The sequence below is a fragment of the Balaenoptera ricei genome, chromosome 10, assembly GCF_028023285.1.
Source record: "Balaenoptera ricei isolate mBalRic1 chromosome 10, mBalRic1.hap2, whole genome shotgun sequence".
NCBI classification, from domain to species: domain Eukaryota; kingdom Metazoa; phylum Chordata; class Mammalia; order Artiodactyla; family Balaenopteridae; genus Balaenoptera; species Balaenoptera ricei.
Genome location: NC_082648.1, coordinates 55,273,702 through 55,300,956, shown reverse-complemented (window position 1 = coordinate 55,300,956; position 27,255 = coordinate 55,273,702). Strand labels below are relative to the sequence as shown.

At 39.9% G+C, this 27,255-nt stretch overlaps 1 long non-coding RNA gene, 1 other non-coding gene and 1 pseudogene across 2 annotated transcripts in view; 2 read left to right on the top strand and 1 right to left on the bottom strand.

Moving 5' to 3' along the window:
- Window positions 1-27,255, top strand: part of LOC132372597 (uncharacterized) — an 81,161-nt gene that overhangs the window by 41,799 nt on the left and 12,107 nt on the right. The gene's annotated exons all lie outside the window — the stretch shown is intronic.
- LOC132372596 (large ribosomal subunit protein uL30-like) lies at window positions 16,593-17,324 on the bottom strand (annotated as a pseudogene).
- On the top strand, window positions 17,445-17,517 carry TRNAE-UUC (transfer RNA glutamic acid (anticodon UUC)). Its single transcript has one exon. It is a non-coding gene; the product is annotated as a tRNA-Glu (tRNA).

The following is a 27,255-nucleotide window of genomic DNA, read 5'->3' as shown; positions in this document are numbered from 1 at the left end:
TCATCATTTTTGAGTTTTTGAAGGATAAATTTCTGGAGTCTGAAGCATAGAATATTCATTTTGGCTGAAGGAATGAAAGGACTTGGCCATTTAGAAAGCTACTGCAGTGGTTCATGTCAAGGCTAAGAAGGCTGGAACCAAAGTAGTGGCAGTGGGATTGGGGCAGGGCATGGGGAACAGATCCAAGATATAATTAAGACTTGATCATGAGTCAGATATAAGAGGTGAGGTAGAGATAAGGGTCAAAGATGACCAGCTCAAGTGCCATTCATCCATCTGCTGTCATCTCCCATGCCTCTAACTTTCCTTTGCACTTGACCTTTACATATACTCCATGTGGATCACAAAGCCCTCCTTACCTGCAACCTCCACTAACCTTTCCAAATTCACTTCCTACCCTTGCTCATTGTGCTTTGGTCACACCGGTCACATCAGATACTCCAAGCACGCTCCTGTCTCAGGACCTTTGCACTTACCTGTTCCATCTGCCTGTAATGCTCTTCACCCAGATATCCTCATGGCTGGCACTCTGATTTCTTTCAGGTGTCTGACCAAATATCAATTGATCAGAGAGGACACCTGTAACTACTCTATCTGAAATAGAAACAGCTTCCACCCATATCATTTAAAAAATACCCTTAATTGTGCTTGATTTTTCCACAGAATACTTAGCCACTCCCTTTTTCCTGAAAAGTTCTGATTATTCTGTGGTAATGATCATCACCAAACATTAGTGGCTAAACACAACAAAAATGTGTCTGACTTGTGCAACACGTCCACTGCAGACCAGCAGGGGGCTCCACTTGTGGTAATCACTCAGGGTCTCAGAGTGATGAGGCTTCATGTAACATGTTGCTTCCACAATGACCACAGCAGTGGTAAGGGAATGTGGTAGTCTGTACCCAGGCTCCTGAAGCTTCTGCCGGCAAGTGACACAAGTAATTTCTGCTCCTGTGTCACCGGCACTAACAAGTCATACGACTACACCTAAATCCAAAAGGGGAAGGGAAGCGTGTTGTCACCATGTGCACAGCAGGCAGACAACCAGCAATATTTGGGGAACAGCACTCACTATTTGGTACTGTAATAGCAGACACATTAAAGAGTTATTTCTTTCTCGTCAATCTCTTCTCCAGAATACGAGCATGATAGCCATATCTTTACTTTGTTCCCTGAGGTTTCCCCAATGTTGAGAACATGCTTGGCATATAGTAAGCACTTAAAAAACGTTTGTTCAATGATTAACACCCATCCAAGGTCTTCCTCTTGGCTGAAACTCCCTGAGGGCACATTCAAGGTTCCTCTATCTTTGTATCTCCTTTGATTTCTGGACAATGTCTTGGACCTATTAAACATTTTCTTAGGGAAACACAACCTATGGCTTAAGTCCATGCCACCCTGTTTTATCAGAACTCAAAAATAAAATATTTTTTAGCCGAGAGAATACTAGAAACAGATTGGGAGAATGAAGGGAGAGAGAGAATAGAGGAAAATGCAAAAACCTTTTGACTAAGTATGATGTGCTAGGCCCTGTGTTAGGTAATTCCAGAACTCTCAAAGATTGGGGGTAGGGGGTGTCAACTGAGTCCAGATTTCTTAAAATAAATTATATTTGCTACCTGTTTTTTATTTGAATCCACCTTCTCCCCCCTCTCCCCACAAAGCACATAGTTTAACACAATTCTCTCTGATTTGGGTTAGAAAATTTTACAACTTAGAAAGCCACATGGCTCCCTGAGTACAGATCCAATCAGCAGATACTGACTTTTAAAAAAATTGCTGTCCTCTTTATCGTTGGTTTTGAGTTTATCAATTAGTCAGACTTCTTTATAGTGGGAAACTCTGCAGTTGTGGCCTTCCAGGGACAAGCCTTAGTGGGAAAGTGAACTAAACAAACCACCGTGAGGCACCCGAGGTTGTGGCTGAGAGAAAAATGCTGTTTTTAACACAGGCAATTGACTCAAGTTTCCACTTGTTGGCTCCTGGATATTGGGTGTCAACCCCTCAGAAACATGGAGTGAGTAGACGGACGAACATTCGGTCTCATTCAGAAGCTGAGGTTCATAGAACACATCTGTCCTAGCTTTCGAATTTATGAATAAAAACACGGTAAACATACACACAAGGAAACATGCCTGGACCAAGACAGAAACTCTTGGAGGCCTTTTCAAAAATGGAAAGTATGAATGTTCCCTCCTACCTTCACCTGCCAGAGAAAAAGCTTGATACAAGCATAGCAGTGAGTGCTGTGGTTGCAGAAGAGCTGGGTTTTGCTTGTTTGTTTTTCGTGTCCCAAAAGAGGAAAAAAGCAGTATGTTGGTGGTACGAAAAATAGTGTTGATGGTAACACATACCCTACAAGTGAGCACCAAAGGAGACCCTGGGGAAGGGAACTGGTCTGCATCTTGGCCTGAGGACCTTATCATCGTGGCACCCTCGCTGGAGTGTGATGCAGGGAGGTGACACCAGACATCTCCAGCAAGAATGGCTCCTTAGTGTTAGCAGGCTTCTTGGAAACAAAGGCAGGGTTTCGGAAAAATGAAGATGATGTTCAAAGGCAATATCCTTTGCCAGGTCTTTTTCTCTGGCTAGAGGCTATGATTCAATCTGGCACCAACTTCTACCTGTGCTTTGGAATGCTGGGATACCCACCTGCCTCTCAAACACTTCAGATTGCGGGAGAGATCGGAATAGTGGAGAGGAACACCCAGTGTCACCACTAGCACCCTTAAAGTGGAGGGAGCCTAGGGCAGGGCTTTCACTAGTACAATTGGTGAATGTATACAGATTCAAGTAAAGTTCCCCTTCTGAGCAGGCACAGTCCTGTACCAGTGTTCATGATTTGGCAAGCAGAGTGCTTGCTAGATTTTAGTCTTACTTGCCACCTCAGCTGGGTACCCTTCCGCAGTGAGCAACCTGTACAGCCACACATGGCAGCCTAGCTGCTTCAACTTTCTTCAGCAAACTCTCCCATCATCTTCTGGCTCTTAGTGACTAAGATTCATCTGTAGGGAAATTTCTTCATCAAGCTTTTGTATCCTGAGAAGTAATTCTTTCCCTTCTCTGAATATTTCCATTCTTCCAAACATTTCTAATAGAAGCAAATGCTTCTAATTTGAAAAAAAAAGTGTGTCTCTCAACTGATTTCTTGGTGGGGCAAGTAGACTCACAGTAACAGTACTTAAGAACTCTACAAAAGGAAACCCTTATCTCTTAGCTCTGTCAGTTGAGTAACTGTGTTTCCTTGTTGGCCGGAGATTCCCTTAAGCCACCACAGAAACCCCAGCACCAATCCATTGAGATGAGCACGTTTTAGAGATGGGCCAGATGGAAAGAGTCCAGATTCCATCTGTTTATTATATAGACGTGGCCACTGTCCAAATCTTGTAGAATTGCCAGGAGAGAAAAAAAACCACAAGGCGGTGCATTTTGAGGGTGATCACAGTTCTTTGGACTATTTTAAAAGCTCTGTCTGTTCCGTGTGTGTGTGTGTGTGTGTGTGTGTGTGTGTAAAGGACACCTTCCAGGTCTCTCTAGATCCAGGCAGACCTGGATTTGAACTTCTGATCTATTGCTTATTAGCTGTTTCAGGGCCGGTTAATTCATGTTGCTGCCCTTCAGTGTCTCCATCTATGTCAAAGGGTTGGTGTGAGAAGCAAGAGATTGTAGAGACCATTCATGAAGAGCACTTAACATAGGGATCAGCACATATTAAATGACTGATAAATGGCAGCTGTAATTATTGGTAATAATAATATTTTTTTCAAATAGGAATGAAACACCCTTGGGTTGTATATTCACAATTTTTTTTAAATTGGGGTATAGTTTTTTTACAATGTTGTGTTAGTTTTTACTGTACAGCAAAATGAAGTGGAGTTCCCTGTGCTATACAGCAGGTTCTTATTAGTTATCTATTTTATACATATTAGTGTATATATGTCTATCCCAATCTCCCGGTTCATCCCACCCCCTGCTTTCCCCCCTTGTGGTAATAATAATTTGTTATTATTTTAATTTTCATTAATATTTTATTGTTTGCAAGGCTTCAACTCCCTCAAAGCATTTCTAACACTGAGCTAATGGATTCCCTGCATCCCTCAGACTTGAGACCTTCGGGAATAGTTCACAACTGTGCTTCCTGCAATATAGCCTTAAGGATAAATTCAAATATGCCAGTAATAATTTTTTCACTTTAATTCAGCAATTGAATGTGTGGAGTACTTTCTTGGTTTAAGATGCTGGGCTGGTTAGAACTGCAAGGATATTTGTCCCAGGATCCCTTCCTTCAGGTACTTCCTAAGACATGCACAGTGACTGTGACACAACGTCTTTCTCCACGACACTCTCCACATAAACCCTAGAGAGCAAAATTGCTGCCTGGTTTGTAGTTGTACCTCCAGTGTCTAGCCTAGTGCCTGGCAAGTGGCAAGTACTCAAAACAGATATTTCTGAATGAATAAAAGCAGTAGATGATGTGTATCTGCTCTAGATGTCTTTCTCCAAGTCTTATCTCTAGCTCCATGCCCAACCATTCTCTTATCTCCACAAAACTTTATGCCCAAATGTGTCACACATACTGCATTTCACAGTGCATGATCACTCAGCTTTGCAGGTGCTGTTCCTACACTCTGAATGCCCTTCCTTCCTCTGCCTGTTGAGTTTCTAACCATCCTTGATGATCCAGTCAAGCACCAGCTCCTCAGTGGAACCTTCCTTGACCTTCCAGAGTTAATCACACTCTTCTTGGTACTCTCTTGGTATTTTGAATGAGGCTGCCCCTATCATTTGCAGGGCTCAGGCAAGAGCACAAATGGACATCCACATACCACATGTCCAAATGTTTAAGTTATAAATCAAACCAATCAATGGTTGAATAAAATATGTTCTATCTTCTTCCCTTGTCAAATGTATACAGTAACAGAATAAAAAATATGAGACAACATTAGTTTTATAAGACTGAAATTTGGCAAAATATTGAAGATGGCTGAATTTAATTTAACCATCATTACTAAGCACCATTTAATTTATAGGCTGGAAATATTTAGATGAGTAGTAAAAAAAGATATGCAGAAAGATTGGTTCACGATGGCGGAGTAGAAGGACGTGAGCTCACTTTCTCCTGTGAGAGCACCGTAATCACAACTAACTGCTGAACAGTCATCGACAGGAGGACACTGGAACTCACCAAAAAAGATACCCCACATCCAAGACAAAGGAGAAGCCGCAATGAGAGGGTAGGAGGGGTGCACTCACAATAAAATCAAACCCCATAACCATTGGGTGGATGACTCACAAACTAGAGAACACTTATACCACAGAAGTCCACCCACTGGAGTGAAGGTTCTGAGCCCCACATCAGGCTTCCCAACCTGGGGGTCCAGCAACAGGAGGAGGAATTCCCAGAGAATCAGACTTTGAAGGCTAGCAGGATTTGATTGCAGGACTTTGACAGGTCTGGGGCAAACAGAGACTCCACTCTTGGAGGGCACACACAAAGTAGTGTGCGCATTGGGACCCAGGGGAAGCAGCAGTGACCCCATAGAAGACTGAACGAGACTTACCTGCTAGTGTTGGAGGGTCTCCTGCAGAGGTGGGAGGTGGCTGTGGCTCACCATGGGGACAAGGACACTGGCAGCAGAAGTTCTGGGAAGTACTCCTTGGCATGAGCCCTCCTGGAGTCCGCCATTAGCCACACCAAAGAGCCTGTAGGCTCCAGTGCTGGGTCGCCTCAGGCCAAACAACCAACAGGGAAGGAACTCAGCCTCACCTATCAGCAGACAAGCAGATTAAAGTTTTACTGAGCTTTGCCCACCAGAGCAACAGCCAGCTCTACCCACCACCAGTCCCTCCCATCAGGAAGCTTGCACAAGCCTCTGAGATAGCCTCATCCACCAGAGGGCAGACAGCAGAAGCAAGAAGAACTACAATCCTGCAGCCTGTGGAACAAAAACCACATTCACAGAAAGACAGACAAAATGAAAAGGCAGAAGACAATGTACCAGATGAAGGAACAAGATAAAACCCCAGGAAAACAACTAAATGGACTGCAGATAGACAACCTTCCAGAAAAACAATTCAGAATAATGATAGTGAAGATGATCCAGGACCTCGGAAAAAGAATGGAGGCAAAGGATGGACCTAGAGTCTGTCATACAGAGTGAAGTAAGTCAGAAAGAGAAAAACAAATACCGTATGCTAACACATATATATGGAATCTAAAAAAAAAAAAAAAGAAAATGGTTCTGAAGAACCTAAGGGCAGGACAGGAATAAAGACAGAGACATAGAGAATGGACTTGAGCACATGGGGAGGGGGAAGGGTAAGCTGGGACGAAGTGAGAGAGTGGCATGGACATATATACACTACCAAATGTAAAATAGATAGCTAGTGGGAAGCAGCCACATAATACAGGGAGATCAGCTCAGTGCTTTGTGACCACCTAGAAGGGTGGGATAGGGAGGGTGGGAGGGAGATGCAAGAGGGAGGAGATGTGGGGATATATGTATATGTATAGCTGATTCACTTTGTTATAAAGCAGAAACTAACACACCACTGTAAAGCAATTATACTCCAGTAAAGATGTTAAAAGAAAAAAAAAGAATGGAGGCAAAGATCGAGAAGATGCAAGAAATGTTTAACAAAGACCTAGAAGAATTAAAGAACAAACACCTAGAAGAATTAAAGAACAAACAAACAGAGATGAATAATACAATAACTGAAATGAAAAATACACTAGAAGGAATCAATAGCAGAATAACTGAGGCAGAAGAACAGGTAAGTGACCTGGAAGACTGAAGGTGGAATTCACTGCCACGGAACAGAATAAAGAAAAAAGAATGAAAAGAAATGAAAACAGCCTAAGAGACTTCTGGGACAACATTAAATGCACCAACATTTGCATTATAGGGGTCCCAGAAGGAGAAGAGAGAGAGAAAGGACCAGAGAAAATATTTGAAGAGATTATAGTCAAAATCTTCCCTAACATGGGAAAGGAAATAGCCACCCAAGTCCAGGAAGCACAGAGAGTCCCAGGCAGGATAAACCCAAGGAGAAACACACCGAGACACATAATAATGAAACTGACAAAAATTAAAGACAAAGAAAAATTATTAAAAGCAACAAGGGAAAAATGACAACATACAAGGGAACTCCCATATGGTTAACAGCTGATTTCTCAGCATAAACTCTACAAGCCAGAAGAGAGTGGCACAATATATTTAAAGTGAGGAAAGGGAAGAAACTACAAACAAGATTACTCTACCTGGAAAGGATCTCATTCAGATTCGATGGAGAAATCAAAAGCTTTACAGACAAGCAAAAGCTAAGAGAATTCAGCACCACCAAACCAGCTCTACAACAAACGCTAAAGGAACTTCTCTAAGTGGGAAACACAAGAGAAGAAATGGACCTACATAAGCAAACCCAAAACAATTAAGAAAATGGTAATAGAAACATACATATTGATAATTACCTTAAATGTGAATGGATTAAATGATCCAACCAAAAGACACAGGCTCGCTGAATGGATACAAAAACAAGACCTGTATATATGCTGTCTACAAGAGACCCACTTCAGACCTAGGGACACATACAAACTGAGAGTGAGGGAATGGAAAAAGATATTCCATGCAAATGGAAATCAAAAGAAAGCTGGGGTAGCAATACTCATATCAGATAAAATAGACTTTAAAGTAAAGAATGTTGCAAGAGACAAGGAAGGACACTACATAATGATCAAGGGATCAATCCAAGATGAAGATATAACAATTATAAATATATATGCACCCAACATAGGGGCACCACAATACATAAGGCAAATGCTAACAGCTATATAAGAGGAAATCGACAGTAACACAATAATAGTGGGGGATTTTTAACACCTCACTTACACCAATGGACAGATCATCCAGACAGAAAATTAACAAGGAAACACAAGCTTTAAATGACACCATAGACCAGATAGATTTAATTGATATTTATAGGACATTCCAACCAAAAACAGCAGATTACACTTTCGTCTCACGTACACATGGAACATTCTCCAGGATAGATCACATCTTGGGTCACAAATCAAGCCTTGGTAAATTTAAGAAAATTGAAATCATATCAAGCATCTTTTCTGACCACAATGCTATGAGATTAGAAATAAATTACAGGGAAAAAAACGTAAAAAGAACAAATACATGGAGGCTAAACAATACACTACTTAATAACCAAGAGATCACTGAAGAAATCAAAGAGGAAATCGAAAAAAACCTAGAGACAAATGACAACAAAAACACAATGATCCAAAACCTATGAGATGTAGCAAAAGCCCTTCTAAGAGGAAGGTTTATAGCAATACAATCCTACCTCAAGAAACAAGAAAAAAATCTCAAATAAACAATCTAACCTTACACCTAAAGGAACTAGAGAAAGAAGAGCAAACAAAACCCAAAGTTAGTAGAAGGAAAGATATCTTAAAATCAGAGCAGAAATAAATGAGATAGAAATGAAGGAAACAATAGCAAAGGTCAATAAAACTAAAAGCTGGTTCTTTGAGAAGATAAACAAAATTAATAAACCTTTAACCAGACTCATCAAGAAAAAGAGGGAGAGGACTCAAATCAATAAAATTACAAATGAAAAAGGAGAAGTTACAATGGACACCACAGAAATACAAAGCATCATAAGAGACTACTACAAGCAACTCTATGCCAATAAAATGGACAGCCTGGAAGAAATGGACAAATACTTAGAAAGGTATAAGCTTCCAAGACTGAACCAGAAAGAAATAGAAAATATGAACAGACCAATCACAAGTAATGAAATTGAAACTGTGATTAAAAATCTTCCAAGAAACAAAATCCAGGACCATATGGCTTCACAGGTGAATTCTATCAAACATTTAGGGAAGAGCTAACACCCATCCCTCTCAAACTCTTCCAAAAAATTGCAGAGGAAGGAACACTCCCAAATTCATTCTATGAAGCCACCATCACCCTGACACCAAAACCAGACAAAGATACTACAAAAAAAGAAAATCACAGACCAATATCACTGATGAATATAGATGCAAAAACCCTCAACAAAATACTAGCAAACAGAATCCAACAACACATTAAAAGGATCATACACCATGATCAAGTGGGACTTATCCCAGGGATGCAAGGATTCTTCAATATATGTAAATCAATCAGTGTGATACACCATATTAACAAACTGAAGAATAAAAACTATATGATCATCTCAGTAGATGCAGAAAAAGCTTTTGACAAAATTCAGCACCAATTTATGATAAAAACTCTCCAGAAAGTGGGCATATTATGTTGAGGAACCTACCTCAACATAATGAAGCCCATATACGACAAACCCACAGCAAACATCATTCTCAGTGGTGAAAAACTGAAAGCATCTCCTCTAAGATCAGGAACAAGACAAGGATGTCCACTCTTGCCACTATTATTCAACATGGTTTTGGAAGTCCTAGCCATGGCAATCAGAGAAGAAAAAGAAATAAAAGGAATACAAGTTGGAAAAGAAGAAGTAAAACTGTCACTGTTTGCAGATGACATTATATTATACATAGAGATTCCTAAAGATGCCACCAGAAAACTACTAGAACTAATCAATGAATTTGGTAAAGTTGCAGGATACAAAATTAATGCACAGAATTCTCTTGCATTCCAATACACTAACAACAAAAGATCAGAAAGAGAAATTAAGGAAACAATCCCATTCACCATTGCATCAAAAAGAATAAAATACCTAGGAATAAACCTACCTAAGGAGGTAAAAGACCTGTACTCATAAAACTATAAGACACTGATGAAAGAAATCAAAGATGACACAAACAGATGGAGAGATATACCATGTTCTTGAATTGGAAGAATCAATATTGTGAAAATGACTATACTACCCAAAGCAATCTACAGATTCAATGCAATCCCTATCAAATTACCAATGGCATTTTTTACAGAGCTAGAACAAAAAACCTTAAAATTTGTATGGAGACACAAAAGACCCTGAATAAAAATGCAGTCTTGAGGGAAAAAAATGGAGCTGGAGGAATCAGACTCCCTGACTTTAGAGTATACTACAAAGCTACAGTAATCAAGACAATATGGTACTGGCACAAAAACAGAAATATAGATCAATAGAACAGGATAGAAAACGCAGAGATAAACCCTTGCACCTATGGTCAACTAATCTATGACAAAGGAAGCAAGGATACACAATGGAGAAAAGACAGTCTCTTCAATTAGTGGTGCTGGGAAAACTGGACAGGTACATGTAAAAGAATGAAATTAGAACACTCCCTCACACCATACACAAAAATAAACTCAAAATGGATTAAAGACCTAAATGTAAGACCGGACACTATAAAACTCTAGAGGAAAATATAGGAAGAACACTCTTTTACGTAAATTACAGCAAGATCCTTTTTGACCCACCTCCTAGGGTAATGGAAATAAAAACAAAAATAAACAAATGGAACCTAATGAAACTTCAAAGCTTTTGCACAGCAAAGGAAACTATAAACAAGACGAAAAGACAACCCTCAGAATGGGAGAAAATATTTGCAAACGAATCAACAGACAAAGGATTAATCTCCAAAATATATAAACAGCACATGCAGCTCAATATTAAAAAGACAAACAACCCAATCCAAAAATGGGCAGAAGACCTAAATAGACATTTCTCCAAAGAAGGCATACAGATGGCCAAGAGGCACATGAAAAGCTGCTCAACATCACTAACTATTAGAGAAAAGCAAATCAAAACTACAATGAGGTATCACCTCACACGGGTTAGAATGGACATCATCAGAAAATCTACAAACAACAAATGCTGGAGAGGGTGTGGAGAAAAGGGAACCCTCTTGCACTGTTGGTGGGAATGTAAATGGATACAGCCACTATGGAGAACAGTATGGATGTTCCTTAAAATACTAAAAATAGAATTACCATATGACCCAGCAATCCCATTATTGGGCATATACCCACAGAAAACCATAATTCAAAAAGACACATGTACCCCAATGTTCATTGCAATGCTATTTACAATAGCCAGGGCATGGAAGCAACCTAAATGCCCATCGACAGATGAGTGGATAAAGAAGGTGTGGTACATATATAGAATGGAATATTACTCAGCCATAAAAAGGAACGAAATTGGGTCATTTGTAGAGATGTGGATGGACCTAGAGACTGTCATACAGAGTGAAATAAGTCAGAAAGAGAAAAACAAATATCGTATATTAACACATATATGTGGAACCTAGAAAAATGGTACAGATGAACTGGTTTGCAAGGCAGAAATAGAGACACAGATGTAGAGAACAAACGTATGGACACCAAGGGGGGAAAGCGGCAGGGGGGTGGGTGGTGGTGGTGGTGGTGGGATGAATTGGGAGTTTGGGATTGACATATATACACTAATATGTATAAAATGGATAACTAATAAGAATCTGCTGTATAAAAATAAATTTAAAAAATAAAATAAAAGATATGCGTAATTCACACATTATTATCAGTACATATTATTGTGTACATTTTTATATAGTTATTCCATAAAACAGATTTTTCTTGACTTTAGCAAAGTCATTTATCACGTTGTAATAAAGATTTTCATTTAATTTGTGTCATATTGGCAGTTAGGTTCTGAAGGATTAAACAATAAAATGTGGGTGTATTCAGTGGATACAAAATTGGATATATTCATGAGTGCATATTAGAGTAAATGCAAAGTCAAAAAGTTAAAATTATTTCTGTCTTTTCAGGAAAGTTATTTCTTCTAAATAGTTTAAATTGTCTACAAAAGTTAAAGGCAAAAATACATATGATAATTAATGCATATCAAAATTTTAAATCAAAATTATTAAACTAAAACTAGTCCATCTCCAAAAAATGTTCAGACCAGTGGACTGGTGCTGGGATACCCATGGCATGTTGACCGTGGGATAAAGAAATGCAGCTGATCCCTTCACGGAGCTAAAGTTCAAGGCTTACCTCTGCAGGGCTCTGTGCCTAATTTACATATATTTAAATTTAAATGGTTTGGAAAAGTTAATTAAATCTTACTAGGTATTTTCATAAAAGTAAAACCATTTGCAAATCTAGAGTTCAATGTTCATCTAATTACCAATGTAAATAATCAGTATCATAGTTCATGCATTAGTTAGATCTAGGTCTACATCTATAAGTTTAAGAGTAATGACAATTTTTAAAATATTGCCAATTGTTTTTTCAGAAACCATATGCAACAGTTTTGAATAATGAGATAGTTGGTGGGTATCTTCCAGGCCACAAATTGGAGCATCAAGAGAAGCAAGAAAACTGATGTTCAGTACTGCTGGGAAATGATGCTATCTGTGTAAGAGGAAAGGTATAACAAGGTCATTTGTCTCTCTTACCTGAGAACTTGCACTGCTCCAATCCTCTTCTCGCTCAAAGCAGTGTTTCACCTCCAGCACTGGGAATAACATAACCTGTATACCTTCAGGACAGTCATATGCTTATAGTTCAAGGATATGAGGCAAGAGGTGTTTCCCTGCAGGCCTGAAGGATGTTAGTCTTGAGAGCAGTGTTTGGGATTACCAGACACGTGCAGGCATTGAGTGCCAGATCATAAGTAATAGAGTTCATGAGCTCTTCAATAAAATGTGTGTGTGTGGTGGTGTGACATGCTGCCAGTATTCTTTACATAGTGTTACCTCCATGGAGCCCTTGCTTCCTCCAGCAAGAAGCCTTGAAATCATCCTGGACCCCTTTCTTTCACATCCTCTATCAAATCCATCTCCTAATCCTATTGGCATTGACTTCAAAGATAATTCTTGAATTTGACCATGTATCCAGCTTCTACCACGACTATCGTAACCAAAGCCACTGTTATCTTTCATCTTTTGTTGGTGCTCTGTGCCTCCTCACTCATCTGGTTCCACTCTTCCCTCCCCTGATGCCTCCTAAAGTCTATAACAGTAGGCAGTCATCCTCTTAAAATATAAGTAGCAACATGTTGATCCTGAGCTCAAATTACTTCAATGCCTTCCTGCTCCATTTAGAATAAAGGTTACGGTCTTTGCCATGGTCTACAAGGCGGTCCCTCATTTGCCCCCTCTCTCCCTCTCTTCCTTCATTGCCTACCATTTACTCTTTGCTTGCTGTATTTCAGCCACAGGGGCCTTCCACTGTCTGTCAGATACTCCCAGCGCATGTCACCCTCGGAGCTTTTGCCCTTCTCATTGCCCATAGCTGAAACCCTCTATGCCAGAGTCAACCACTCGTCCTGACCTCATTCCCTGCTGACCCTTTCTAAAAAGCAAACTTTGTCCTCCTCTATGATTTTTTTTTTCTTTAGCAATTTTTTAAATTAAAGTATAGTTGATTTACAATATGGTGTTAATTACTGCTGTACAGCAAAGTGATTCAGTTATACATGTATACGTTTTTTAATATTCTTTTCCATTATGGTTTATCATAGCATACTGAATATAGTTCTCGTGCTATACAGTAGGATCTTGTTGTTTATCCATTCTATATATAAAAGCTTACATCTGCTAACCCAACCTCCCACTCCATCCCTCTCCCAACCCCCTTCTTCTCGGCGACCACCATTCTGTTCTCCATGTCCGTGTTTCTGTTTCTGTTTTGTAGATAGGTTCATTTATGGTATTTTTCTTTCTCTTTCTGACTTACACTTAGTATGATAATCTCTAGTTGCATCCATGTTGCTGCAAATGGCATTATTTCATTCTTTTTTATGGCTGAGTAGTATTCCATTGTATATATGTACCATATCTTCTTTATCCATTCATCTGTCAATGGATATTTAGGTTGTTTCCATGTCTCGGCTATTGTGAATAGTGGTGCTATGAATTTAGGTGCATGTATTTGTTTGAATTATAGTTTTGTCTGGATATATGCCCAGGAGTGGGATTGCTGGATCACACCTCTATTCTTTTAATTTGCTATATTTTTATATTGAAAATAAATAAAAATATAAATTTTTATTTAGAAGACTTATCAGTACCTGATATAACATATCTATTTTAAAATGTTATGTGTCTTGCATCCGGATGTGTAATTTTAGATTTGGTTTATGTAGTTCAAGGACCTGACTTAATCCCCTTGCTCTGGAGGTGGACATTTTACCCAGGTTTGGCCATTCCTGTCCACAGTGATTGGTTTGAGATTGGACAAGTGGAGCAAATAGGTATCTGCCTAATACTGTTTCTGAAACATTTTGGAAATAGAAGCTCTGATTTTGTTGGAGTTGCTAAATTGGAGCTACTAGTAGCCATTCCACCCGTCTATGGGAGTAACCGCTTGAAAATAAAGACAACACAGAGGAAATTACACTTAAGAGAAGGAAAGAGAGATTCTTGAATGTTTAGTTTGAGCACCTGAATTTTCAGTTCAATGATCCAATGAATTCGTCTTTTCACTTAAACCAATTTGATTTGCAGCCACCAAAAGATTCTGACGAATATAATTACACTGCATTATACCTATATTTACCTCAACATTCTCATACAATGATTTCTGGGTAAATCAGATTTTATTGAAGGGTTGGTGTATCTAAAAAGAATTACCACATGGAGGGTTGTAATAATAATATGATATAGTATATTAATATTATTATGTTAATATAACATACCGGGTATATAATAATAACAATCTAATCTAATAATAATCTAATATAATTATAAATAATCTATAATATAAAAATAAATACCCCAAATGTTATACACTAAATACAGCATTTCCCATAGTCTAGGAGAAAACAATCCAAGAAGTTGAACAATTCACAGGGTGTTTTCTTGTGGGTGTTCCATACCCAACCTTACACCTCTGTCCTCAGATATGTGCCTCTCAAAAAAAAATGCCTCGTTTCTAAACTCCCATGGGAGAAACTCCACCCACCTTTTGGGAAATCCTACCCTTATACACAGGATTTGGTTTTATTCCCGGGTCCATCCCTCATCCCTAGCATTGCATTTCCCCAAGTCTGAGTTTTTCAGCCTATAATAATGCCCAGGGCTGGGAGTGGAATGAGGGAGAGCGGTGGGAAGGGGTGGCACCAGCAGGCCAATCCAAGGTGGCCTCTGGAATTTCAAGTGCCTCAGAGTAGCCCAGGGCGGCCGTGGGTGTCCCAAATCCAGACTGCTTTTCAGGTCTCCCTGCTAGGGGGAGTGGCAGACATTCTGTCCAACAAGTATTTCCTCTGGTCCCACAATTAACTGTTGGATCACACACATACAAGCGCTAACAATTCTCAAAGGCAATGTCATCTAGAAAGCAACGATTTTCTAAACATCCCCCTGGAGTCTTGCAGAGTAGTGTCAGTTCTTTTTCTTGATCCTCTAACCTTTATTAGAAATGATACTCTGTCAGTCATGATGGGAGCATGAGAAGGTCTTACATGTGCCATAATGTATAGGAGCTGATTAAATTTTCAGCCCAGGGATCATTCTCCTCCCCAGTGTCCTGATCTGGGGGAAGTGAGATGGGAAGTTGTCTACAGAGGGGACGGTTTCATTAACTTAGTTACAATATCCTTCTCCCCTATTGGGTCTGGGTCTCCTTGAAAAGTTCTAAGTTTCACAGCCAGAGTAGATAGAGTAATAAACAGGTGCTGGATTAACGAGTGACATCTGCCATGGTTATATTTAGGATTCATCACTCGTGAATTTGTTAATGGACTTTATTTATACACATTACTAAACAGAAATGGATTTGGAGTCTTTATTTTGGGCCAAACTCTTGGTTTTCCAGAAGTTGCTGATTAAGATAAAAATATCCGAGAAGGAAAATAAATCCTCAAGCTCCAGTAAAATGGAATCAGTTCCCATATTGGCCAGAAGAGGGCAGAGTCCCTGTGGGAATGTGGCAGGATAGATGTATTTTGATACTGCAGAAAGGTTTTGGAGCATAGGCACTGGCTAGGGAAGGGAAGAGTAAGTGGCAAAGAGAGTCTGGTGGGGGACAGAGGAAGAAATAATTTCTAAAAGGTGACAGAAGATTTTAAAAATTCTGTTTACTGCATCCAAATTCATCATTCATTTATTAATTTATTCCTTTACCAAACATGGCTGAGCACTTACTATGTGTTAGACTCTGTGCCTGGGGTGAGCAATGCAGAGATGAACACAGCAGACATGGTCTGGGGAGTGTACAGACCAGTAAGGGTTACAGGAATTAAACAATTAAGTGTGTGTGTAATTCATGATTTTGATAAGAGCTATGGAAGAAAGTAACAGGATGTTATGAGGACTACTTTAAGTTGGAGGAGATCTCTCTGATAAGATGAAACCTGATGGATGAAGAGTCATGTGGAAAGTTAGGAGGCACGTGTTCCAGGCAGAAGGAATAGCTTGTATGAAGGCCCTGAGGTTGGAGGGGGGTTGGAATCTTCAAGGAATTAAAAGCAGGTCAATGCGGCTGCACGGGGGTAGCGGCAGGAGATGGATTTGGAGAGATGCAGGAGGATCGTGCGGGGCCTTTTAAGCCATGCTCAAGGGTTTGGGTTTTCTTTTTTCTTTTTCCTTTCAATTTGAAAGCAGTCACCGTTTATTAACTGACCAGATTACAGAAATAATCAAGGTAGATACCTTAGTTCATCCTTCTAATAAGCCTATTGATCTGGTGCCAGCATCTCCACCTTCTAGAAGATGGGTGGTCTTTTTCTTCATTACACCTAGTGGAGAAGACAATTGGAAGGGTCACGGGAAGTTGTTTGCTTCTCTGAAACGTTTTCCAACAGAACAGATCTCATGAATCGGATCCTCCATGCAGATGATGCCACATTTACCAAGTGACTGAGCAATCCATGTGTTGTCTGTCAGGGCAATTCACTTCTTGTTGATTTTGCCATAGCCAAACTTGTAGATCAGTTCATTTTCTGACTTCAGGTTTGGGTACCCCCATGCAATATGTGGTTCCACAATCCTCAACATGTTGACTGAAGCCTCGCTGAGCTTCACAAAGGTGCCACTGAAGATCTGGAGCAGGCGAAGAAGCTGCAGCACCTTTCGGACCTTTGAGCTCACACCTTGGCTACCTCTGATCCTGATAACAAGTGCCAGTTTGGGTTCCTCAGGCACATAGAAGTTGCCAGCTTTTCTTGCCATCCTAGCTATTCGAATATTGCTTCTGTACATCTGCCTATACTCCTTGTAACAGTGCTTAGCCTTTTCATTGATAAACTTCCTCCTTGCCTTTCAAAGCATCTTTTGGATAACTTCTCAGGAGCTTGATCTTCAGCTCTGTGAAATTTCTTTGCTTTTTCTTAAGGGTTTCTGGTACAGCGGGAACCTTCTTTTTCTTCTCTTCTGCTCCCTCCATGATTCCAGCCAGAAAAGAGCAGGTTTGGATATTCTCGCACGAGCAACGGGAAGCCCGAAAGGGTCTTAAGCAGAGGCATGGATCATCTTATTCATATTTTGAAAGATCACTCTGGGGAGTTCCCTGATGGTCCAGTGGTTAGGACTCTGCACTTTCACTGCGGAGGGCCCGGGTTCGATCCCTGGTCAGGGAACTAAGATCCCACAAGTCACGAGGCGGGCCAAAAAAAAAAAAAAAAATCACCCTGGCTGCAGTGTGGAGAATGAACTGGAGGGGTATTGAGGGAAGCAGGGCTGTTAGGAGGCTGTTACAGTAGTTCAGGGAAAAGATGATGATAGCTTGGACTAGGGTGGTGACAAAAGGTGGCAAGAACTGAGTGAATTAGAAACAGATTTGAGGACAGACTTGGCAAGACTCGGTAATCGGAGGTTGAGAAAAGGTGTCAAATGTTTTTTGACTACTTTCTATCATGAGCAATTGGAGAAGTCTAGGGAAAGGCAGGCTGGGGGTGTGAGGATGGGGAGTGGAGAGTAGAAAATGAAGAGTTCAGTGTTGGATCCCTGTAGCTTGAGATCCCTGTGAGATACCCAAGCGGAGATATTCTGGCCTGGAGCTCTGAAAGGAGGGCTAAGTGAGAGATACAAACTTGTGGGTCAGCCCTATATAAAAATGGCATCTAAAGCCATGAATGTGGATGAAGTTACAGAGTCAGGGAGAACACAGAGGGATGAGATGTCCCAGGACTGAATCCTGAGAAACTGTAACCAAGGCAGGAATCACAAACATAGTCTGGATTCTGTGGATTAATGGGAACAAAGTCCTTTCAGAAATGTATCCAGTGAGGGGTCACCTCATCTTTCTTTCCTTGTAAGGAACTCTTATATATTCGTTTCCTGCTACCACTCTAACAAATTATCTCAAACTCAGTGACTTAAAACAATACAGATTTATTCTCTTCAGCTTCTGGAGGTCAGAAGTCCAAAACTGGTCTCACTAAAATTAAGGCATTGGCAAGGCTGCGTTCCTTCTGAAGGCTTAGGGGAAAATCTGTTCCCTGGCTTTTTTCTGGCTTCTAGAGGCTGCCCACGTTCCTTGGTATGTGACCTGCTTCCATCTTCAAAGCCAGCAAATGACAGGTGGAGTTTTTCTCCTGCTGCGTCCCTCTGACTCTGAGTCTCCTCTCTCCCTCTTTTATTTCTAAAGATGCCTTGCGATTCCACTGGGCTCACTGGGATAACTAAGGATACTGTCCTCATCTCAGGACCTGCTGATCAGCCGCTTTAATTCCATCTGCAGCATTAAATGCCCCCTGCCATGAAATGTATTGTAACAAATTCACAGGTTCAGTAGATTAGGACATGGGCATCTTTGGGAGTCATTATTCTGCCGACCAAACCTTACAAGTCTTGCTTATTCCTCTTTGGAAAAGTGTAAAAGAGTACACATTACTCCTCAAGTCCTAGAAGAAAGTCTTCCATGATAGTCCAAAACGGTGCACTTGACAAAAGTGGTGAGATTTGCTTGTGTGTCTGTGTATATTTGTGCGCCCATACCTATATTTCAGCAATTCACCCAGCTGGATAAGAAAGAAAAACAACTAGTGAAGTCATTGATTAGGGACTTGTTTATATTTATTCCCTTGTCAACTAGAATAGGGATCCTTGGGCTGCTATCATAACGAATGTCTCTGTCTTAGCGCATTTGGGCTGCTATAACATAATACCATAGACTGGGTAGCTTGTAAACAACAGAAATGTATTTCTTACAATTATGGAGGTTGGGAAATCCAAGATCAAGGTGCTGGCAGATTCATAGTGTCTGACGAGGACTCGCTTCCTGGTTCATAAACGGCCATCTCGCTATGAACTTCCAGGAAGGGGTGAAGGATCTCTCTAAGGTCTGTTTTATAAAGGCACTAGTCCATTCACGAGGGCTACACCTTCGTAATCACCCCCAAGGGCCCCAACTCCAAATATCATCACATTGTGAGTTAGTATTTTCAACAGATGAATTTTGGAGGACACAAACCTTCAGTTTATAGCAGTCTCTTAGTAAAACATAATGTCACTTAATACTTATTAGAATGGTAAAAAAACAAACAAACAAAAACACCCACAAGTGCCTCCCCACCGCCCTGCCCTGACGATACCGGCACTGTGTATTCAGTAACCTGTAACAATCATTTGTGGCTGGTACCAGTGTCACAGCAACTCTAATCTACAGAGAAGGAAATTGAAGTTTTCGGAGGTTACATAGATGTGCCAAAGTCACCCAGATAATACAAGATTAAAGTGGAGACAGAATTCAGTGCTCTCTGACCCCGGGCCCATGTCCTTATTTATTCCTTCATCTTGCTTCTCTCAGAGCTGTTTTCTATTTAGAGGCAAAATGTCCGAGTTGGACTATGATATATACATACGGAGAATCATATTGCATGTACATATAGATATTATATATACGTAATACATATGAAAAAGCCAAATATCTACTAACCCATTGAAGTTTTTGATCAATATAGATATAAAAAAGCAAAGAAGGCAGATTGAATGAAATCAGCATTTTTATTACTTGGCTGATATAAATTTTACTTGGACAAATAGGTGTTTGTTTATTTACCCAATAATGTTCCCCTTCCCCCCATTTTTATTATGGTAAAATATACCCAATAATGTTTTGTATTAAAAAAGATGAGACTTTGGTGTCTAAATTTTTTTGAGTGAGTTAATGCATTTCTTGAAGTAAATGCTTATTCATTTCAATTCTGTTTTAAAGAAATATTTGAGGCCACAAACTTATACCTAAGAACCTAAAGTTCCTATGGGGAACTTTAACTGTTCCCCATACGTTCTGATATGTAATACCTTGATGGTTGTTCAGGTCTAGATATTTTGTAATTTCCATTATCATTTCCTTTTTAACTCATGAATTGTTTGGAGGTGCTTTTAATCAAAATGTGGTATTCCTCCTTTTCTATATTGCTATTGTTGTCTAACTTAGTAATAATGTGGTTAAAATGTAACCTCTATGACATCAAATTTTTGAAAAATTTCATGCTGTCTTTGTGACTGGTATGGGATCGATTTGGATAAGTGTTGTATGTGTGCTTGAATAGAATGTGTATCTTCGAATTGGGGAGTACACTTTCATGTAGCTGTAATTAGCATGTTGAATCCACGATGCGTGGCCTGCCACAAAAATACAATTTAAAAATTTTTCAGTGGGAGTAAACTTCCTCTGTCCCTGGAGATAAATTCTGGAAATTGTGGTGTCTTTTCTGTGGACTCTGAAGTAATAAACAGTCCTGTTCTCACTTTGGTCCCCAAATCACCATTTCTGGGGAGTGTCTGGCAGGATATATCAATCAGTGCTTCAGTCTACATTCCGGTGAGAGGGCACCTCCCTCCATGTGGATGGCTGTGGGCTGCCTCGGGGGATATGGCTGGCTTCTGGATCCTAGTCTCTTCTCTCTCCCCCATCAGCTTCTTCTTAAGCTGCTGCTCTGTCTGTCTAAGCTTCCTATCTTAGTGAATGGCACCAGCACCCACTGCCTAGGTCAGAACTGGCAATTTTCCCTGACTCCTCTTCCCATTTCCACTCCTATTGCTAACAAACACCAAGAGTCATCAACTCTGCTTCCCAAATATCTCTCAAATTGGTCCAATTCTTTCCATCTCTGCTGCCGCTACCTCTGTTCAGACCACCTTTATCGCTTGCTTGCATCATTGCAATCATCTGCAAGCTGATCCTCATCTCCATTTTGCACCCTGCTTAAATCTTTCTGCTGTAGCCAGTGATTTTTCTAAAGTATAAATCTGATTACATCATTCTCTGCTCAACTCATTCAGTGGTTCCCTATAGATCATAGAATAAACTTCAAACTTCTTAACTTTGTTTACACGGTCCTTCAGGATCTGGCTCTGTTTTAAAAAATTTCTCTCCAGAGTCTTCTGTGATCATTTCCCTCTTCCTAAAACAAACCTACACTCTAGCCATTCTTACAGGCCCTAAAATATGCTATGCTTGTTCACCTTGAAACATAATGTGTAGGACTTTATGTCTTTGAGATTGATGATCTTTCTTGAGTTTACATATCTTAACCCCAGAAGAGTGGAATGATGGAAAAAAGATTAACACACACACACGCACACACACAAATACATACCGATATACTCATACATTTGTGTATACAGACACATATATATTAATATATATTTGGGATAAATATATGGAAAATTTACATAAATGTATGCATATATATGATGGAAATTAGCAATCAATAAATGCTTTTAAAAATTGTACATGGATATTCAGTTATAGACAGCAGGTTACACAATACATTAATTTTCTCTTCTTCCCTAGATTCCATCAGAATCGTAGTAAAGGCATGTAAAAGTAACAAATCCATGAGTACACAAAGAATGTGATTGGAATCAATAAAAAATAAGAGATTTCCACATATTTCTGGAATACAGATTCAGCAAATTTTGCAGAGCAGAAGAAGCTGCCTCTTCCACTGCACACAGAGGAAGATAGAGACAAGAGAAATCAGATTTGCCCAGAGGAATCCCAGAAAGACTTAGGATTCTGGAATTCCAAGTAGAGTAGTGGGTGGTATTTAGGCTTAGGGCTGAAAACAGGGTGATTACATGGGTCAGTGGACTGCCATCCATTTCTTTGGGCATAAAATGTCATCAATTTGGTTTCTTTCCTGAGCCTAGAAGTCAGAGGTGACTTCCCAGGAGACCTCAAGTGTCTTAAAAAAAAGAAAGAAAGAAAGAAAAAAAGAAGACCTCCACATACCTGTAGTATGAAGAGTTGAAAAGATAAAATCAAGAAAATCCACAAAAAACAAAACAGAGAGAAATTTAAAAAATATATTTAAAATATCCAAGCAGCGTAGAGGATTAAACCAGCCCTATCTGATCAACAGGGCATCCCAAAGATAGAATAGAGAAAACAAAGGTGAATAAATTATCAAAGGAACAATATAAGAAAATTTCCCAAGATTAGAGTCAAATAATCAACTTCTCAGTGAAGCATTCCCGGACTAACCCATTAAAACTGTAGTCCCTCCACCTAGCCCCTCCTTACTTAATTGTTCTCTTTTGAACTTATAACCACCTGGCATACAATGTATTTTACTTGTTTGTTTAATGTCTCTCTTCCCATTAGAATGTAAGCTCCCTGCAGGCAAGGCGTTTGGTCAGTTTTGTTCACCGGGGCATCCTCAGCACCTACTCAGTGCTTGGTACAGTCGGTGTTCAATAATTATTTGTTGACTGAATGAATAATAGAATGACTCAAGAGATCTAAACCCTCATCTGCTGTGGAAAGAATTCAGTTGATAATGCCTCAAATTGGTTTCTCAATAAAATGATATATAGGCCTATAATTTAGAAATATGAGACAACCCCCTGAAGCAATTACTAAAAGAGTTAAAGGCACTTAACTGCATCTGAGGAATAAGATGGGAGAGTAGGAGTGGGAGGGGGCAAGTCGCTGTTGATTTTCATCCTAAGTTATTGCAAACTATTTGCTTTTTTCACCATGTGACTGTACTGTTTTTTTTAAGAGTGTATATGTCTTAGAAAACATTTTATATTTATTTTCTGTAAATATATATCAACAATAATAATAGCTAACATTTATTGAGCACTTATTACATGCTAGGCATTGTGCTAAGCTTTATATGGATTTTTGAGGAATGTATTACATATCTGTTGTCATTTTACATGGATTGAAAACATCTGGATTTAACTTAAAAATAGAAAAAAAAAAAAAAACCCTCAATCCCCAAATGTAAATATTTAGTAAGCTTAAACTCGATCGAATAAATTCTGCTTCTCAATCTTCATAACAAAGATATGAATTTGATATGCCTCTTCATCTCCTTAAAATGCAAGAAACAAAGCATCATGCAATATTTTTTAAAGTTTTTATTTATTAGGAAATCCTCATAGAACTGCAAAAGCACCTGTCAACAGGAACTATAGAAACTGAAGGAAAAATTGTGCGTAAGCTCTTTTGGAGACATCTGTCCATGTCATCTGCTTGCTTTCCCACCACCCTTCTTTCCAGTCCACATTTCTCTTTCAGTCGGTTCATCTGAAGTATAATTGACCTTTGTTTCAGGAAATTTATGGGATTTTCACAACATGAAATGGCTTCTGACAGAGTCATTTTTGGGCCTCAGCTCTGATCTGCTTCCTCCTGTCTCTGCCCGGATATTCTGCTGTGACGCCATCCATCACTGGTTCAGGAACACATGGTGCCATCACCGCGGCAAATCATTCTTCCATCATTCCAGAGGTGAAATTGAAACATTGATAGCTGTTAACAAAAATCCTTTTAGCACAGTTCTGTCGTTTGGACGCTTCTGGGGTTTAGACTGTGCTCTGGATCTGTTGGGAGCAGCCCCTTCTTCCCTTTTCCTTTTTGCTTGACTAAACTCCTCCTCATCTCTCAGGCTTCAGCTGAGATGTGCCCCTGGAGGAGCCTTTCTCGACAATGACCCCACCTGAATGTGGATCCTGCACCTTCTGCAGCTCCCCAAGTATCCCTCTGACATTGACTTCATAGACTGAATTGTTGCTGCCATTTATTTTCAGTCTCCTGTGCTGGACCTCACGCTCCCTGGGCACAGAGACTGAACTCTTCGTCTTGCTAGCTCCAGCGCACGGTGTGGCGCCCTGGTATATAGTAGGTGCTCAGTAACCATTTGAATGAATGAATGAATGAACGAAAGCCACTGTCACTGTGTACAGTTCCACTTTAGCTTCACATACTGAGTATGTATGAAAAATAACAACCAAAACAACTGGACAGCTGTGATTAACAATTTCAGTGAAAGGCTAATGAGTTAAATAATCTTGGCCTAAATCCAGAAGTTAAGGGAAAAAGAGATAGCGAGAAGGCTGTGCATATTTCCTGTGTTCTGTAGGAAATAAATATTTCCTAAGCTCTTTTCCTCCAGCAATTTCCGAAGTTGAGAATGCACCATATAATTTTATAGCCCCATGAAAGAAGAAAGTAAAATGCTTTCAGAATGGTTTGTGCCACATGCTGTAACCTAGCCTCTTATTTATGGCTTGAAAAATAGGTGAGGGAAAGTTGTTATATATTCCTATTTCTTCAGAGCCTTTGAACAATAGTTAACAAAGACCACACTGAAAATTGAACTTACCTTATCACTCATGAGATCAGGTTCTGAATTATGTGAAGCAAAAATGTTTCCAATACAGTCCCCTCCGCCACCAATCCCTCCATCCCCTCAGCTGGCATGAGAGAAGCATCGTAGTTACTTCATGCCTTTTCTACTGCTGGTCTTCATTGGACCAGAGCTAATATGCGCTGAATGCCCTTCCAAATGATAGGAAAAAGTTGAAAGAGAACTTTAAAGGTGATTTTAAAATTTTAATCTAAGGCTAGTTGAAAGATGATTGTTTAAGGTCGTTCTGTGATTATTGGGAAATTGGGCAAGATTTCATTTTTTAGCTCAAGTATGTGACAGGCGAAGAAATAACACATCAAAGAGAAAAATAGAAGAACAAAATTATTCTACTTTGATGGCTTATGTGTTTTATCTGTGATGCTAGATTTTCAGTTCATGTAACTCTGAGGGAAAATGGATACATCAGGATGCTATTAATAATAATTGTGGGAAATTTTTCATTGATTTATGTGAGATTAGACTCTGGCCCATTGTCTATTTTCATGCGGCAGTTTTTTCTTTTGTAAGAAAAGTACTTTGGTTAAACAGGGTGTATCTTTGACCTGAATGGTGTTCCAAGGACATATTTAGTTACAAGTTGAAACAGTGTTGGTCCCAAATCTATTACCAGAATAATAGTCACATTATCTCTCATTCATCTATGGGTGATAATATGTGATGTTTCAGTCACTTTCTTTACTAGCTCTACTTTGTTTACTAGACCCTAGTTGGCATTGTGTATTGTTATTATTATTATTTATGCTTAATTATGAATTACTTTTTATATTATCTTAAATTTAAGGAAGGACATATCTCCCACACATATTTAAAGTTAAGTATATATATATAAATATATATTAATATATAAATTAAAATATAAATATTAAATTAAGTTAAATGTATTTAACTTAAATTATATTAAGTTAAATATATAAATATATATAAATACATTTTATACATATACACATGTATGTATATGTGTTACATATATATACATATATAACTGCAGTGGTTGTGAAATAGACAAACTCTCTCATGAAGCTCCACTGCTGACTGTGAGGTTGTTATTTTGCCATTTGTTGGTTTCAGACTCCAGTAGCTTCTATTATCAGTCCAGGAAGTTCCTTGTTTCTCTAACCTGGAAATATAATAGGAAGCCATGTACACGTGAGCTACGGGAGAGCCAGGAATGGTTCCCCCCATCCATTACTCTTTCCTTATTCTAAATTCCCGTCACTTGGAACTGATTCCTTTGTGTTTAGGCTTTGTGGACATCTTAGTATTACAGAATCCTAGAATTTTAAACCTAGAAGGAATATTAAAGATCTGATCCAACCACCTTCCTAAGCCTGTAGATAAGGAAACTGAATTCAGAATTTTGTGCAAGGTTTTACACTCTGAGGGTGGTAGAACCACTAGAATCAAGGCCCTCTGGAGGTCACTTCTGCTAACTCTCACTGTGTTCATTCATTTCTTCGCTCTTTAATTTATGGCATAGTCAGGATTCTTCTGGGTGAAAGTGAGAAAAACCCAAATCTGACATACTTCAAGGAAAGAAGAAACGTTATTAGCCTCTGGGCACGATAGGCTCAAATAATGTCTTCCACACTTGGACTGTCTCCAAATCTTGCCTCCTGTCTGTGTGGGCTTCATCCTCAGGCAAGCTCATCCCATGCTGTGGCAACACGCCTTCCTCCTCACCACCCTCCCCTCAGAAATTACAGGCATGCATCCTACCAGCTTTAATTCCACCAGAGCGAGAAAGGCTCATTTTCCTAGTTAGTCCCAGAAAAGTGGTGACATGAAATCTCACGGGTTTGCCTTGGGTCATGTGCCTGAACCAATCAGAGGGTCACAATAGATCAACTGGCCTAGCTTAAGTCACACGCTCTCCCCTGCCACCAGGGGAATCTCATAGGCTGAACGTGAGGAAGAGGAACTTCCTCCAAAAAATTAAAAAACAAATAAAAATTGGAGTACTGTGGCAGAGGAAAGTAAAATAGAGACCAAGCCGTTTAAAGCAACCACTATCAGCTTCAAGTGCATACTATGTCTCAGACACTGCGCTACGTGTTTGTCTGGGTAGCACCTGTTGTTAGCTCATTTGCCTACCAGTTGTTTTTTCTTAAAATGAACATGCTGGCCGAAAGCTGAACTGACAGAAATAGAGTCAAGGAGAGATTACATTGGATGTGTTGAGAGGGTGATGGGGAGACAATGGGGAGAGGTTTGGGGTGCAGAACCCTGCGCAGGGGAGGAAAAGTGAGGCCTGAATGAAGGTCAGCAGGGGCCCAGAGGACAGGAGAGATCTGGGAAAAGGCCTATGAGAGGCTGCCAGTCTCCACTGGGCTATCTGCTCGGTCTCAGCTCTGCTCCCTGAGCAGATAACCCTGTGGAGACGCGGTGTGGTTGATTCATTCATTCGTGCACGCATTTTGGGAGGGCCTACTGTGGCCAGCTGCTGTGCCAGGTGCTAGGGAGGCAAAGGTGGTAAGACGGATCTTCCCTCATCATCCACCGGGGGCATGTTACACAAAGCTTTGTGACAACTGCAGGAATTGCTACCAGGGAGAAGTCCAGAGTGTTCCAAGAGAATATACAGAGGACCTGACTGTGTGGAGGATGTGGGCAGGGAGAAAGGCAGAGAAGGTCCCCTAGAGTAATACTTGAACTGAGACTGAAGAACAAGGAGGAGGCTTGCTAGGGCGGTAGAGGGACCAG